The sequence below is a fragment of the Stenella coeruleoalba genome (assembly GCF_951394435.1).
Source record: "Stenella coeruleoalba genome assembly, chromosome: 18".
In the NCBI taxonomy this organism is placed as follows: Eukaryota; Metazoa; Chordata; class Mammalia; order Artiodactyla; family Delphinidae; genus Stenella; species Stenella coeruleoalba.
The window spans coordinates 67,461,432-67,476,929 of NC_137164.1; the positions used below are offsets into that span (position 1 = coordinate 67,461,432).

The 15,498-nt window shown below is 44.2% G+C and overlaps 1 protein-coding gene across 7 annotated transcripts in view; it reads left to right on the forward strand.

Annotated features, from left to right (window-relative positions):
* CLYBL (citramalyl-CoA lyase) overlaps positions 1 to 15,498 on the forward strand; it is a 300,835-nt gene that overhangs the window by 275,756 nt on the left and 9,581 nt on the right. For 4 of the 7 annotated variants that reach the window (XR_013824823.1, XR_013824824.1, XR_013824825.1 and 1 more), the window contains exons 9-11: positions 7,981 to 8,040; positions 13,472 to 13,550; positions 14,775 to 14,860. The gene's annotated coding sequence lies outside the window, so the exon portion shown is untranslated. Of the gene's footprint in view, positions 1 to 293; positions 1,966 to 7,980; positions 8,575 to 13,471; positions 13,551 to 14,774; positions 14,861 to 15,498 lie in introns of those variants that run through there. The other 3 variants (XR_013824827.1, XM_079902841.1, XM_079902842.1) reach the window with 2 other exon arrangements.

A 15,498-nucleotide genomic window follows, 5' to 3' on the forward strand; every position in this document is an offset into this window, starting at 1 on the left:
ACTCGCTAAAGGTGTGTTCAGTACAATTAGGCCCTGAGACATCTGTTCCTCCATCAGACGTCTTGCCTCCCGGATTTGTGCAAATATTGGCCCTTTTAGTGCACTTGCTCAAGGTCACACAGCTGGCAAAACCAAGACTTCAACTAAAGTCTGGAAATGAAACCACTAAACCACACAGTTGCACACCCGAGAACTCCCCAGATTTATAGCTTCACATTAAGTTCCCGATGAAGGAAGCTTTAGATGAGTTTTTTGAAGCAACAAGAAAATAGCTGAAGCCTCTTTTTCAACAGCTGCCTGCCTCAGAGACACTGCCTGACCCTGGCATGGGTATGTGAACTCATCACAATTCAAACAGCCAATCATCCAGTGTAACCAGGAAGCTGGGCAACCAGGCAAGTCCCTCCTTGAGGTAGGCCTTCATGCCCCCCCTCTCTGCCCCTCCCAGACTACACAAACAGTCCCTCGCACATTTTGCAGGATGGCGCGCTGCGGGGGGAGTGGCTGAGTGGCCATGGAGAATGTCGTAGGTGGCATAAGGAAAGGCGTTCCAGTGGAGGGATAAAGGAGCAGGACACAGGCTCAAGGACAGAGCCGGGTTCACTCCCCACGCCTCCTCTTGTACCCTCCCCACTCCTGCGGCCCTCCCCTCGTGGCCCCCATCATTCTGTGCATCACCTCTCATTCCATATAGTCCCTCCTCCGGCTACTGTCCTGCTTCCATTTCCCATTTCCTTTTTCTTACAATTTTACCTTCCTTCCTCTCATCGCAATTCCCAAACCAAAAAAAAAAAATTAACAAATGTAGGAAAGGAAACAAAAGTGGGTAAAAATGTACATTTTTAATGATTTCTAATGTTTTTTCCGTGTTTTGGAAGTAAATCTAGTGTCTTAAGCTGTGAGCTGCTGGCAGGATGCTGTGTAGTCCTTCATTTACTGTGAACTTGGCACAGGAAGTTTACTGGCCCATTTTACTGCAGAGCGCCTGAGTGCAGAGGACAGCTAATGCTGTACTTTGGGAATCAACGGAGAAATGTCAGTGAGGCTGCTAATTATTCAGTAAATTAAATATTGCTGCCACAGCTGCTATTTCTAATGTCCTACATTTGATCATGCTGTCTTAATGCAGAGCCAACATTCAGATTCTATTTAAGCGATAAAGAAGATGAGGACCTGGCAAACTGGTTATTGGTTCTTTATGTTTTAGAAGTCATTTGAGTGTGCAGCCTGAAACTCACGTGGGAACCCAGAATGGTGCTTACACATGACAAAGTTTATGGATATAAAATTTCATTTCTATCCTTTTCTTAACTTTATTTCGGGGGAGGACGTTACCAGAAAGGTAACAATAAATGATTATTTATAAAAACAGGTATTTTCAAATTATGATAAACATTCCATTTAAGATTACTGAGGATGTGACCCCCCCAAAATCATTTTTTTCAACTTTGCTTCATAAAGACCTTTTTAAAAAACAATCAGTCTTTGTATCACCTAAGGAATTTTAAACTGTGACATATATTTATGAGAATATTTAAGGTGAATATTTTCAAAATAAGTAGCAAACGAATGGGTCATGAATTTGCGTGCACTGCCTCTGAAAATGAGCACATTTGAAAACAGTTTGTTCAAAAGGCGCCATTGGCCTTTTCCCTTCCTTCTCAAAGAGCATATGTGTTGCATTAGTACTCAGAAAAGAGCGTGTTTTCATAGCCTCCAGTGCTGCGTTTATAAAAATCATGATGATTTTAGGACTGCACCTTCATTTTTTGAATTTTCAAAACTTGTCCCTTTTTGCTCTTTTATTTTCTTTCAACAAAACAAAGACTGGAGAACCCCTTTAAGAAATTTTATACATTCCCACAGAGTCCCAGTTTGTTGACCTTCAGGCCACAGAGTAAAACCTTTCTTTTAAGTCAAGCATTCCCCATTGGGAAGCACTCCAGCTTTTTCTTTTTATGAGGAATTTTAACTGCTGGACTTAATTTAATTATTGTATTTTGTACATACTCCCAGGAGCCCCAGGGCATGAGCTTTACTTTTTTCAAAACTTTCAAATGAATATCTTTAGAAATGCACATTTCTGATGGTAACCTTACTTCTTCCACTTGTATTTCTAATCTAAATACCAAACTTGGATCATTCTGTTTCCTGACTTATTCCTGGAGAGGCTTCAACCTCACATCTCTTTGCCACAGATACTGTTCTTGAGTAGACATGGAATATAGTCATTTGAGTCCAGAATGTGGGAGCCCGGGTTTCATAACAAGAAAATAAAAACCATCTCCAGTTGAACTACATTTTAAAACTTGATGGTTCTGGGGACATAGTCTTCAATAAGAAGGGTTCCTAGGTTGAATTCAGTAGCATGCTGGTCCCATGGCTGCAGCCTGCCACCATCTGTCCCTATAGTTTCTATGAGATATTCCCACAACATCAGCTGCTCCTCCCGGATCCCAGCAGAGGCTCATGTGCGAACACACACACACACACACACACACACACACACACACACACACAGGGAGTTGTCATCCCAAGCTAATGGCAAAGATTCAATATCTTTATTTCTCACCTCTCTTTATCCATAAACATTTTCATTCAAGCCTTCTGATTTCCACCTGGAAATCAAAAACTTCGACCACATCTTGACTCTCAAAGGTGAAAAATAATTTTGGGGGTATTGACTTAAAACTCATATAGGAATATTGAAATGTGGAACAAACATAAACTTTCCAAATCATAAGCTCTGCCCAAAATATTTCATGAGGGTTGGGCCACTTATGAAGTAAGTTTCATTGTAGGACTTCTGAGACCTCTGAATTTAGGAAGATGTTTTTAACTAGAATTATCTGCTAGGTGAATCTGATTTTCTTATTTATTTTGATTTAAAATTTAAAATTATAGATACCACAGCATTTTGGTACCAAAGAAGGACTTCTGAGATCATCTAGGCCAATGATCTAGACCCTGGCTGCATATTCGAAGTACCTGGCGAACATTTAGTAAATACTCTAGTCTCACCCATCATTTTGCAGATTAAAAAGAGAAACAACCAGACAAAACTCTGAAAGATGCAACATGGCTTTTACATTAGAACTGTCTAAGGTACAATACTGTAACATGATTTGGGAACTCCTGGCCATGCTAAACTTTAAAGCAAACTTAATTAAGTTTCCATAATTATGTTTTGGGCCACATGAATTGTAAGATAGTTGATTGATTCTTCCCACATGATACACTTTCTAATTTTATACACATTCACATCCCTGACTGATCATAGAATAAGTTGGAATAATCACGGCCTTGAAACGTCTCACATTTAATTTTTAAAATAAGGTATACTTGTGTAGATGGCTGCCCTTCCTGAAAATTCATTTAAGTTTGCCCTTTGCAGTGGCAGTGGCATGCTTCTTGACTAATATTCTGCAATTTATTTTTCTTACATATATTTAAAATATATAGGTAAAAAGCAGTATTTCTCCTAGTGTCATCTGACGATCACAAAACATATGAACCATAGAGCTTTACATTGTACCATTTTTATAAAAACAGAAGCAAAGAAACATCAAATAACAACTCATCGGAGTGAGAACCACAGCCCCATGAAGGCAGAAGTGAGCTTAGCTATCACTTCTGATGGCCTCAGGAGAGCAAAGGGGGGCCGTGCTGAGAGCAAGGGCTCCTTCTGGTAAGAAGCCTCAGCTGGGGGCTCCGCGGGCCTTTGAGCCAGCTTGGTAATCGCTTACCCTCACCCCACTCCCCCCAAAACAGCACCTCCCTCACCTTTCCCACTCCTCCTCAGCTGCCTCCTTCTCCCCCTTCCCCATCCGGGATGGCGGATGGCGGGATGGTGTGCTTGCAGATCACGAAGGGAAAAGGAGAGCTCCAGTCACTTTGACTGGAGGGCCAAGGACCTCCCGGGAGAGATCCAGGAAGCTTTGATCTCAATTATTTGCCTTGGGCTGAAAGACCTCTGTTTGGCCGATCCTCTAGGATCCTAATAAGGCCAGGACCTGGGATCACAGATGCAAACCTTTTTTCTTTTTCTTTTTTTTAACGAAAGGAATGCTGAGATGCAATGATTAAAGCTGTAGAGTTACTAGGAGATGGTACGTTAATATAGGTCATACCTACATAAGAATACGTTCATTAATTCACTCCTCCAGCAGATACTAATTGAGCTTCTGTTGTGTGCCTGCGGTGAGTGACGTCACTGTGGTAGTGATGGGCTGTGAGGGTAACCTGGGGGTGGCCCTAAGGCCCCTGTGTCCAGTAGCTCCATCAGAAGGGAAAGCAGGTGGGTGGCTAAAGCCTTTCTTATTCTGGTTCTCCTACCCCACCCCCGCCCTGCATCCTGTTCTAATTACTCTTTCTTATCCTTTACAACAGACATGAAAATTAACCAAGATCATAGCTCCAGGCCTGAGACCAAAAAAAAAAAAAACCGAATAAAGTATCTTAGAGGTAGTTTCCCATAAAAAGAAAAAGTTTATAAAAAGATTAAAAAATTTTAATGGCAAGAACTGCTGAAAAGTTTGCCCCTGCTTAGTTATTTCACTTTCTGCTCCTTTACTCTTTTCTGTACATTCCCAATTGGCTACAGTGAACCCACATCGCTGTGATAGCCAAGAAATAAGATGAACGATAAAATAAATAAATGTAATGATGGGATTTTAGATTATCCGTATTTTCTAAAATGGACATTTATAATCAGAAAAATGTGTGTTACCATTTAATTTTGTTGTTGTTTTAAGTAAGGATGACTAGAAGTGAGGAAAATAAGTCTAGGCAAAAATCAGAATTTGGATGAGAGTGAAAGTTCATTATTACAAGAGTAGTCAGAAATTGGACCAGAGAAAATTTAAAGCAATAAGCTTTTTGACTATCAAACTGAATCATTTTTTGAGTGATAACCTCCAAGGCCCAGCACTCACAAGGCTGATGGCAGTGAGGCTAGGTAGTCCTCCTGGAAAATATTTGGCAATGAGTGTCCACAGACTTATTGTCACTTGTGCCTTTTACATCTGGATCTGGGAAATTCTGTGATCCTAAATACAGAAAAAGCCTCATTCACAAACACAACTCACAGTTGCGTCGTTTAAATTAGAGAGGCATGAAAACCATGGAAACCATGATGGAATATTAGGCAGCCACTTAAAGCTTGTGTTTCTGAAGAAAATAAGAAAAAGCTTTGTTCAAAAACAGATACCGGACTTCCCTGGTGGTGCAGTGGTTAAGGATCCGACTGCCAATGCAGGGGACACGGGTTCAATCCCTGGTCTGGGAAGAACCCACCTGCCACGGAACAACTAAGCCCGTGCGCCACAACTACTGAGCCTGCACTCTAGAGCCCGCAAGCCACAACTGCTGAGCCCGTTTGCCACAACTACTGAAGCCCACGCACCTAGAGCCCTTGCTCTGCAGCAAGAGAAGCCACCACAATGAGAAGCCTGTGCACCCCAACGAAGAGTAGCCCCCGCTCGCCACAACTAGAGAAAGCCCGCGCGCAGCAACAAAGACCCAATGCAGCCAAACAAGAAATAAGTAAAAAAAAAGTTAATTTTTTAAAAATCAAAGAGAAAAAAAATTCAGAAAAAATCCCCCAGATACCAAGCTGTACATGTAGAGTCTAGAGCTGGACTGTCTGGCCTCTACTGCTTACTTTTGAGTAATCTTGGGCAAGGAACTAGCCTTTCTGTGCCTCAGTTTTATTATCTGTGAAATGGAGGTAATAGTAGCACCTATCTCATAGAATTGTTATGAGACTTAATTGAGTTAACACATATAAAGTTGAGTACCTGACACATCAGGGCCCTCAACAAATGTTAGCTGCTATTACTATTATAATGTGATTACAACCATGTTAAAAAGAAATCACAGGGCTTCCCTGGTGGCTCGGTGGTTGAGAGTCCGCCTGCTGATGCAGGGGACGCGGGTTCGTGCCCCGGTCTGGGGAGATCCCACATGCCGCGGAGCGGCTGGGCCCGTGAGCCATGGCCGCTGAGCCTGCGCGTCCGGAGCCTGTGCTCCGCAACGGGAGAGGCCACAGCAGTGAGAGGCCCGCGTACCGCAAAAAAAAAAAAAAAAAGAAATCACAACAGAAGAAAATACACCAAAATGTTAGCAATTACTGTGTTTGGATGTCGAGACTACTGGTGATTTTCATTTTGTCTTCTTTGTACAGTTTTGTGTTTCCAAATTTTTCATTAAATATATATCAAAAATTAAAAAACTAATTTAGAGCTAATTATAAACAAAATCTATGTTTGAAACACTGCTTTTGATCGCTCTTCAGTTAAACCTAATAGGCCCTGAGTAGAGAGGCCCCGGCAGGAAGTTTTCATATGATCTGAAACCTCGTGTTGCCAGGACTCAGGCACCGGCTTCCAAGGACTCCTTCTGCCTTGGGCACCACAGTCACTTCTTGTCACAGGAAGGACAAGCTTGGCTGTGTCGGGTCGTGGGCTGCGCCCAGGATTGGCATGAAAGTAACCTGATTTCCAGTCCCACCTCTGCCACTTACTACCTGTGTGTTCTGGGAAAAGCCTGCTCCTTCTCCATAAGGAGAGATCTTGATGCAGTTAGCAGCCTCAGAGAATTAAAAAAGTGGTTGAGGGAATTTTTGAGATACTGCCTCGGTTGGAGGGAAGAGAGATCCTGAACTCTGTGATTCTCCACTCCAGCTGTCCAGCCTCGGAATTCCCTCTCCCAGAGTGGAGGGCCCATCTGCTCTGTTTACACACCTGGACCTGGTGCGAAGGGCGGTTAGGGTGGCTCCCTGACCATTTGTGGAATCACCCCTGCTTCCAAGCAGCATGCTACAGGCAAGCCTTCAAAGAAGTACCAGAAGCCAAGTGCACTCTCTGTCATCACTTAATAGTGCTTGAAGCTTTTCATATAACAAAAGGGGATGAAACAGCCCTACCTCACGTTGTGGGAACCCAGTAATTCTTCCACTGGCTCTACGCCAAAAGGGTTTTCTCTTACCTTTAAATATTAGATCTGACTAATGTGGGCCACCAATGCTCCTGGTAAATAAAATAGGAATAAAATAACTGATTGCAGCTCGACTTCATCACACACTATGGAAAGGAGGGAATTGATAAGTTGCGATGACAAATAATCTAGTATTATTTTTGGCAAAAATAGACAAATGTCTCCAATTTAAAGAATGTCAGCATCATTTTTCTCTATCCTTGTGAGGTTGGAATCAAACCACAGAGACAGAAATTTTATCTACTTTCTTCATTCCTAGCACTGAGCATGGTACTTGTTCTTAATAAATTTTTGTTGAATGAATCAGTTAATGAATTGATGAACAAATGAGACAGGGTCTCTTCTCTATTGTGTTAGATGGTGGGGATATAGAAATAAATACCTCAGAGTCCCACTCCTAGAAGCTCACTGTAGTAGTGGAGCCAGACACACAAATAGAAAATGACTCAAATACAACGTGATTGATTCCTAAAATCATACCTCTAATGTTTCATGTAGTCATGTTTCAGTGTAGTCATGTTTCAACTCCTCCTATGTGTCAGGTACTTATACACAGTAAAATGTAATCCCTTCCTTCAAAGTTCACGGTCTAATCTGGAAAACAAACACGAAGCACAAGGCACAATACCACCAGGAAAGCAAAACAGAAATAGGGACTTGATAGAGAGGCAGCACGGTATGATTTAATCATGTGGACTCTGGCATCAGACTGCTTGAGTTCACAAAGCTGTGTGACTTTGGACAGGTTGCTTAGCCTCTCTGGCCTTTAACTGTCCCATTTGTAAAATGAGGTTAATACTGGGACCTATCGTATAGGGTTGTTGTGAGGAGTAAATGAGTTAATATCTGTACAACTCAGGATAGTGCCAAGCTTGTACTAAATACCAAATACAAATAAATCTTTCCTATGTTCTCTGAATTTTAAACTCTCATTAAGAACTCTGTTTGGCTTTCTCTTTGTGCATGCCTGATGATTCTCCCCAGAAAGGACTTGTGACCAAACAACTCCAAAACTGTGGACTCGGGTTAATCAGGGAAGGAAAGGTAAGATTCCTGTCTGTTTGTGGAAAATAATGACCATTTAGCCAAAAGAAAGAAATTCTCAAAGCCAAGAGACACATAGATGAGGACTGCAAATTCTAAATAACCAATACTCCCTTATCCCTGGTCCAGGGCAGACATGGCTAATCAACCTCAGAATCCTTTCCAACTGAGTCTAGAATCAGGCTCAGAATTGTTTCCAAACAAGGCCCCAGGCAGTGCCAGTCTCTGTGTCTCCATGTCTCTGGCCTAAACCTTACCTTAGGGTCAGCTTCAGGGTCATTTTTCTCACTGGACACACTGGGCAGCTTTCCTGTCGCCCTGCTGCCAGAGGCACGGTGTGACAGCCCTTCTCCCAGGGCTGAAGCCCAGCTCCCACCGTGGCCTGCCAGCCCTCACTCCTGAGAGATCACCAGTCGAGCTGGTTCTACTCTGCCCTCCCTTGTGGGTCCATGGCCACTGGCTAACTCTGTGACCTCAGCTAAGCAAGTAACTTAACCCCTCTCTGAGCCACCGATTCCTTCTTGGTATATAGAACCTCCCTCAAGATTCTCGTGAGGATTGAATGTGATCGTGTATGTGAGCGGCCCCAGCTGGAGTGGGCTCTCGGTGAAGGGTAGGTGCCGTCTTCCCGCCAGCCAGGCACAGCACCTTTGTGACTTCACCCCCAGGGTCCTGCATAACATGAAACAGAGTTGGGGTGCTCCTGAATAAGGCACCGGGGCCCCCACTCAACACAACTGCCAATGAACTCAAGGTCATATGGGCTCAGACAGCCGGGAATAGGTGAAGACCAGCGGGATAGGAGGGGTGAGGAATGGGAAGTGAGGGGTGCCTGAGGTGTGCACAGGGACTCCGTCACAGACCTTCTTAGGAAACGATGGGAGGGGGCACTGGAGGGTTTATATTACTCCCATAAGCCGAGAGGGGGCCTTGCACACAGCCCAGGGTGAGACCACAGGGACAGTCCCTCCTGTCTGCCTTCTCCACCTCCTAACTCAGGGCTAAGACCCCCTATTTCTGGAGCCGCTCTCATTACCTCCTCCCAGCTGGACCTCAGTATGGATGACTCACTTATGAGTTCCTGTCTCCTCTTCAACTGAGAGGGTTGTTCCCTGAGAAGCCTTGGCTGTCTCCCTCTGCCTTGTCTTACCGAGTTTGTGTGTGATATCCCTCACCATCACCCAGAGGAACAGGTCCTGCTCCCATCCCACCCCCGACCCCAAAAAAGCAGGCTTGCACCCTTTGGACCCAACCCATGTTCAAGTCCAGCAAGTGAGTCCAGGGCTGGCGTCTCTTGGTCATTCACGGGACAGCCTGTGACCCTCCTCTCCTCCCTGTACCCACCGCTCTTCCTGGGCCCAGCCTGAGAGGCAACTCCTCCAGGGCCCTTCTCTTAAAGGCTCTGTCAACATTTTCAATTCAGGCTTCTCCTTCGAGAGTTTACAAGTCAACTGGCAAACAGAGTGAGCCCAGGTGGAAAGGTGCCTTACAAGGGAGCACATCCAGGCAGAGAACCCAATGCAGCCACTCGGCACTGAAATCTTGGCTCATTTAATATCTACAGTAAACATGGATTTGTGTGGAATGCAGCTGCTTCTTTTAATTGCTCCAAATAAATATCCTGGGTAATTTTAAGAGAGAGTCTGCAGCAGCGCGAGCCTTATATTACCAGGAAGTGCTTCGGGGTATTGTGTGCTGAGAAAGGCGTTACATAAATTGAAACTCCTTTTGCTCAGAGCCGAGTCCTGAAAGTTCATGCCGTGAGAAACATTTCTCACCATGCACAAACTGAATTGTATATAAAATTAAATTTTCTGATTAAAATCTCCATTGTTGGACCTCCTGCTGGCTGCCACCATTTTGCCGAAATAAGATACTATTTGCGGTAATGGCAACGGGGGAAACCTGTTGGTTGTAAACTGGCTTCACTCTTACAGTTTAAAAATTCTAGAGAGCTTTATTGTGCAAACATTGCATTTTCCATACAGATATTACAGAGCCAGGCTTTACCACTGATTCATCAGCCAGGGTGCAAGCGGGTTTACAAGTCCGACCCTGACAGCCCTAAATCTCCTGCACACCCAGCCCAGCCCTGGGAGGTGGAAGGCGCCAGCAGGAGGATGAGACGGGCATATATAACTGTCTGCTGCTTTCTAATTTAAAAAATATTTTTCTTCACAAGCGCATTATTATTTGAGTGAGGAAAGAATATAGAGGAAAAGATGGGGCCTAGGAAGAGTTCAAATTTAAGACACCACCCTCCCCCAACCCCTGGCCCTGGAAACTGACAGGATTACTGCCTTTTAAGGATTTACCCATCCCACCCCCCAGCCCCCAGCCCCTCTCTCTCCACTGCCACCTCCAAGCCCCAGTTCTGAGAATCCCTCATAGAGATCAACTACAGCTCTACACAGCATCACCAACAGAGGCGTCCAGGCTAATAATTTTGTTTGACAAATACAGAATCTGGAACCAAAAAATGAAGGTGGTTTTTTCCTAAGAAGGTGTGCGCTCGAAATCAGAACCCCGAGGGCTGATTTTCATCTTTCGCTTCCCTAGCTTTCAGTTCATAAGTGAACTCTCTCCAGAAGTCCGCATCGGCCAGGCACACATATATATTTTTTACTGCCTTCCATCTGTTAGAATAGATTGTCCCTCTCTTTCGTTTTGTAAATCATTCTGTTGCTTGGGTAATCCAAAACAGCTTTGACTTAAAAAGGAGGAAAGGGTGGGGTGTGGGAGGATTTAGCAAAACGATTGATCCAATTCGGTGTAGCTCGTATTTTGACAAAATAAAGCCAAAACAAACTGATTTCTTAAGGAATGACCTAGTCTGAATACGATGAGTCTCACCAAATCTTTTTCTAGAAAAGAGCATGCAGGTTACTGGTACAACCAGTGCTAGAGTAGCATAAACTCAGCCACCTTCTCTGAGGAAGCAAATGCAAGGGAAGTGGGTTGAGGTGAATGGGAGCTCTAAGAGCCCAAGTTCAAAGGCACAGCTCACCTGGAAGGCACTGAGGTAAAACGGGTGGGATCTCACACACACCCCACGTAGGGCTCAGAGTGTCCTTTTGCAGCTTCTTTGCCCTAAAAGCCAACCCTAGGTATTCATATGCATTCATCTAAGCTGTCCCACCTGTGGGGAAAATAGCTGGGGGTAGAAGCAGGAAGTGCCCAGTAGGGTTCCTGACCCAATCCCCTGCCACCACGTATTACCTTTCTATAGATAAGAGCTTGGGGAAACTACTATTATTATGCCTACTTCTGTTTCAGTTGCATAATGATTTAATAAATTAAAATAATTTGCAAATCTATGAATTAGCTATTTTTGAAAATTATTCCATTGGCTTTCTTTTTTCCCTCTAAACCTCCCTTGTGTTTTCTAGTCTTTCATAGTTTCCATGACTCTAATTAGCACCAACCTGAATTTCTTACATGGTCATAGAGTGGGAAAAAAATATAATCTGTTTCCCTTCTTCTCTTCTTAACTAACCATCCATATATGCCCTCTGTTTGAAAACCAATAATAAAGTGAGTTATAATATTTCATCCACTCATTCAATAATGTCTTGAATTAATGGGGTGCTAAGAGCCAAACTATTATGCCTCTCTCACTCAAGAGTTCTGTCAGCCTGAGGAATACATTAGAAGTCCCAGCTTTACTGTCTTTTAAACAAGGATTTAAAGATCCCAAGAGAGAGACTTCCCTGGTGGTCCAGTGATTAAGACTTGCACTTCCACTGCAGCGGGCTTGGGTTTGATCCCTGGTCGGGGAACTAAGATCCTGCATGCCGTGCGGTGCAGCCAAGAAATTCTAAAAAATGAAGGAAGGAAGGGAGGGAGGGAGGAAGGAAGGAAGGGAGCAAGGAAGGAAGGAAGGAAGTCTGCAAAAAGAACTTACATGTGATGGTGCCCCCTTCTCCCAACTTCACTTCCTTCTTTTGCCTTACTTCCTGCCTCTTTGCAAGTAACCAAGAATCCCTAGTCCTTTCCTTGTTCCCTATAGGGCTCTGCTCCCCAAAGGATCCCTTTCCACGGCTCCATTATTTCCTCTAGTCTTGAGCAAAGATGGAATGCTTGACCTCCCCATACCTCTGCCCAAACTTTGCCTACATTTTTGTTCCAGGCTTCCATTGATTTCTTTGAATAGTCATCAGTTGTTTCTATAAGCAAAAGTCATCAACAATATTCTACCGACTTTCCAGTTTGAGCAAGAAGACATAATGCCTGTCCCTGTATAGAGCATCAAAAGTCAAGAACAGGGCTTCCCTGGTGGCGCAGTGGTTGAGAGTGCGCCTGCCAATGCAGGGGACGGGGGTTCATGTCCCGGTCCGGGAAGATCCCACATGCCGCGGAGCGGCTGGGCCCATGAGCCATGGCCGCTGAGCCTGCGCGTCCGGAGCCTGTGCTCCGCAACGGGAGAGACCACAACAGTGAGAGGCCCGCGTACCGCAAAAAATATATAATAATAATAAATTTTTAAAAAGGCAAGAACAGGACAGATGCATCCAAAAATGATTCAAGATTTAATAGAGCCAACCAGACCCTGCTCATGTGCCCTGGCAAGCACAGCTATCGAGTGGGCAAGCCCTGACAATGGGGCAAGAGGGCACAGCAGGGGTAAGGAGGAACCCCAAGGACCAGTGGTACTGCCACCATCCCACCGCCGAAACCAAGGCCCTCGTGCCCAGGCATATACTGGAGGGCTAGACAGTGAGGCCCTGCCCCCCTTTAGGGGTATTGGTGGAGATTCCTAAAAGGGATGGAAATCTCAGTCTCCATCTCAACAGATGGGTCCTCAGATAGGCATCTGCAATTCTGATGGATAGCCATCACCCAGTTTTCTTCCCCATTGGTTCTCCAAAGGGAAAAGCCAAGCCCCCTCCCTCCATGAACCTACTCTTCCATCACAGATTAGAAAGGCTCCAGGTTGATCAGGCCAATAGCCCTGGCAATCACTCTCTTCCTCAGCCAGAATGGTGAGTTGAAAACCTGTCATTCACCAGCAAGAAGAGGATCCATGTCAGGCTCATCTCCTTTCTTCTCTCTCCCTTCCCTTACCTACCCATCCCTCCATCTTTCTCATGGTATGGAGTGTCTTGTTTCTATCTTACTTCTACTTCTTGTCCCCTTCTTGAGTTCTAGCCCTTTCTTTTAGGTTGGCAGACACCAGAGGGCAACATAATCTCACCTACTAGTCAGTTCTTTCATTTCACCAGTAGAGGGAAGAGTTTGAGAGAACCTACAAGAACTAGGAGGTGTGTGGAAAATGATTTTGAAATATGGAATTAGCTAGCGCGATAGAACTGCTCTCTTAAAGGCATCTCGTGCCAAGGCATTCTGTTCCCGTTGGTAAATAATCTGTTATAAAACGGTTGCAATGCATATTAACTCACCAGAGCATGACACTGGCAAAATTTCCCTCCAGGCTATATTTTGCAAAGAGACAACTTTTCATGTGATGTGAGACCTGAGATTAAACTAACAGAAGTCCTACATTATTCAAGGTAACGCTGACACTCCATCCCTCCCTCACTGCTTAGTCTTTTGAGATCTGGTTTTTATTTTGTTTCTGAAATAATTGGTAAGGCATTTAGCCCTGAATGGCTTGTTTTGAGTACCTGTCATCATAGGACTCTAGGCGCTTTGAGGGTGCTTGGAGCTTAGTTGGGCAAGTGAAGCTGAGTCAATCAGAAGAATTGATTACGAACCAAGCAGCAGAGCTCTCGGGGCAATAAGTGCCCAAGTAGCGCCTGCTAAACTTGCAAGAGCCTGCTTCACCAGGGCCTGCCCATTCCACCATGCATACTGAGGGAATTAGAGCAGGTTCCTTTTGAAAATGGTTTGGAAGGAAGGATTCAGAAGTTAAACTTGTGCCACTGAACTGACCATTTACCAAATAATTACCCTGACCAAGTTAGCACTAATACCTTTAAAAAGTAGACAACATGGAACTAAGCAATCTGCTCAACCATTGCAATTTGCTCAATTGTTTGGATCTAATTACCTGGACTGTGTATTTTCTGCTTGGTGTCCCCAGCCTTTGAACCATTTCCAAAGCCAGAGCTTTATAGAAAGGGTCTTTGAGAACCCCTTTAGATAGAGTCTGTGATTCTATCCTTCTTTAGATGGATTTTTTTATCCGAGTTGCTGAATTTATCCATATAACTTTGCCTCCATTTCTTCATCAACATCCTTTCTTTGATTAATTACCTAAAGCAAGGGTTCTTATCCTGAGGTCCAGAAGTAGACTTGAGCACTTCCATGAATCCCTTGAAACTGTGAGTAAAATTCTATGTGTATGTACATAATGGTCCTTCAGGTGAGGGGTGAGGGCCCATAAATGTCATCAGATTCTCAAAGGGCTCCATGACCTCCATCTTGCAACGATGCAATCATGATGTTCACCAGACCAGAATTTCCCCAATGTGCACGAATTTGTTCCAGGTGTGTGCTTGAGCCTCTGATTGCCTCAGCCCTTGAGCGACTGGACAGGGCCAGGCATGGCTGGAGCTTCCAAGCTGCCCAGGCACTATAAAAATATTATTTTCTCTGTGTGCCACAGTGGATAAAATGTTGGAAGCACTACAGTAAATTTTCACTTTTATCCCATCCACCATCTTTGTACTGTGCATCTCTTGCTTCATCTCCATGGCCTTAATTATCCAGAGGGAAGCTTGGCACTGATTTGGCCACCTGTGGTATAATCTGCACTTCATATCCTTTACCAGGAAAGAAAGTGGTGTGGTCGTCTCCTCTTCCTGAGAATGCTCCCTGGCACACACAGCTTGGAATTTGCTTTGCCGGCCACGTGGTGGTAAGTGAGACCAGCTCATTTCCCCATTTCCTGGGCTATTCCTTTTGCTAATCCCACGCATCTGACCCTTTCCTGTAGTAGCTCGTATGCCAGTTCCCTAAATGGCTCCCAGCTTCATTACCAGTATTCCTCAAAAGCGCTCTCATGCAAAGATTCTTTCCAACCAAGAAAGACATTAAAATCTTACACAGAACCCATATATAGCCAAATTCAAACTCAAACGTAACCAACAGGGCAGGCAAATTCCCATGACTCCTGGCTGACACAGAGCATCCCAAACTAGCGTGACTGTCCAAGCCTTCCCCTGCCTAGTCCAAAACACACAAAAGTCCTCATGTTCCAGACCGGACTAGCCATCCACGGTCAGTCCAGTCTCATTACCTAACGCTCAGATCACATTGTTTTACTATCACTAATTTCATAATTTCGGTAAACTAAGAAGTATGCCATTCACTTAGAATTAGTTTAGGATTCTGACTTTCATATGAATGACTTCAACAAAGTCTTGCAACTGTCTGCTGTACTTCGCCTGACAATTTCAACATTTTGATCACCTAATTCTTAAATATTCTTCCAGCCCACCTCACATTCCTACTAGAGAATGAAACTATCACCTTCTTTTTACCAGTTAGCCAAGT